The sequence below is a fragment of the Chiloscyllium plagiosum genome, chromosome 36 (genome assembly GCF_004010195.1).
Source record: "Chiloscyllium plagiosum isolate BGI_BamShark_2017 chromosome 36, ASM401019v2, whole genome shotgun sequence".
Classification (NCBI taxonomy): domain Eukaryota; kingdom Metazoa; phylum Chordata; class Chondrichthyes; order Orectolobiformes; family Hemiscylliidae; genus Chiloscyllium; species Chiloscyllium plagiosum.
The window spans coordinates 28,945,338-28,947,157 of NC_057745.1; the positions used below are offsets into that span (position 1 = coordinate 28,945,338).

The 1,820-nt window shown below is 46.6% G+C and overlaps 2 protein-coding genes across 4 annotated transcripts in view; one reads left to right on the forward strand and one right to left on the reverse strand.

The window, feature by feature from the left end:
* Window positions 1–1,820, forward strand: part of zgc:158785 (uncharacterized protein LOC791214 homolog) — an 85,650-nt gene that overhangs the window by 75,573 nt on the left and 8,257 nt on the right. The window lies entirely within an intron of this gene.
* LOC122541073 (lamin-L(III)-like) overlaps window positions 1–1,820 on the reverse strand; it is a 43,695-nt gene that overhangs the window by 40,953 nt on the left and 922 nt on the right. The window lies entirely within an intron of this gene.

Here is a 1,820-nt window from a genome sequence, read left to right on the forward strand (position 1 = left end):
GATCGGTAGGTGCGCATTGTGAAAGTCTGATTAGCATAAATATGGTAAAGCATGGAGGATAATGCGGCAGGGTGGGGGCAATTTGCCATTCACCCCGTTAGTGGGAGCTCCAGGATTTAGACTGGGATCAAAGATCTCTGGTGTCAGAGCATAGAAGCGGAAAGGAATCCCCTGTCTGGGAGATTTATTTGAGGGAGAGGTCTTGATGTCTTTTAGCCAATTAGGCCAGAAATACGGAATCCCCAAGAGGGACCTTTTCTGATATTTCCAGGTTAGGGATTACATACAGAAGACTATGTTCTTGACCCAGCCTGACAAGTCGGAGAGAATGAAGAGTGCTCTGATGTGGGGGCAGTCTTTCAGTTAGTACCACATATCATCTGCAGAGAGGGAATGCCTTGGGGGACATGGAGAGAGTCAAGGAAATTTAGAATCAGGAGTAAGGGAAGAAATCTCATCGGAAATGTGGGAGGACGTATGAGGGGATGTAAAGAAAATTTCAATCTGCGATAAGGCACAAGCGATGCAATTGAAGATCCTCCCCAGGGCCCAAATGGAGCCAGAGAGATTAGCAAAGTTGAAGAAAGTGTCTTCCCTGAAATGATCCAAATGTAAAAACAGTATTGACATCCTTACACATTGTTTTTTGTCCTGTTACAAGATCCGCGGATCCTGGGGGGCCATAGTGAATGAGCTGGAGACAATCCTGGGAATGGAAGTTTGGGAGGATCTGGTGTCCCTCCTTTTGGGATGACCGAAACTTCCCTCTTTGGGTGAGCATGGGAGGAGGTTATTCAACATTCGTACACATTGTGAGAGGAAGGACATCCTAATGAAATGAATATCAGCAAAGCCTCCAGGTCTTGCAGGGTGGCACAGACTTGTGATGGAGCACGTCCCACAAGATTACCTGACAGTATGGGGCACCACGGAATGGAGCAATTTTATAAGACATGGCGGCCCTTTCTAATTTACATCAACATGGATCTGTCGGCAGTACTGATTAGGGCCTTTATATCGGCACGAGGGCTGTATGTGGTGGTCCGGGGACCCCGGGGAGTTGGTGGGTGGGGGAAGGTGGGGGTGGTCTCGTAAATACGGGTATAATCACTGTTGCTCCTGTGGACAGGAGCCTTGTTGGAGGGTGCGGCAAATGGAGTCATGTAATGTAGTACAATGTAGAGCAATTTAATTTTAGTGGATTGTAATTAAGATTAGATGACATACAGTGTGGAAACAGGCCCTTCGGCCCAACAAGTCCACACCAACCCGCCGAAGCATAACCCACCCATTCCCGTACATTTACCCCTTTACCTAACACTAGGGGCAATTTTAGCATGGCAAATTCACGTGCACATCTTTAGACTGTGGGAGGAAACCGGAGCACCCGGAGGAAACCCACGCAGACACGGGGAGAACGTGCAAACTCCACACAGTCAGTCGCCTGAGGCGGGAATTGAACCCAGGTCTCTGGCGCTGTGAGGCAGCAGTGCTAACCACTGTGCCACCGTGCCGCCCACCACATTAAATTTAATGTTAGTTTATTTAATTTGAGTTTGTGCTGATTTGGTTTTAGTTAAGCAAATATGAGACAACTGTATCTTGAACAACAGCCGGCGGTTTATTGACATTACTGTATTATAATATAATATTTTTCAATAAATATTTACTAAAAAAAGAGGAACATTAGGGAAAATTAACAGATAGATGCAGCATGCAACAGAAATGATCAGGAGTGGTGAGAAAGGAGGGAGAGAGAGAGTGTGTGTGTGAGAGAGAGTGTGTGTGTGAGAGAGAGAGAGAGTGTGTGTGAGAGAGAG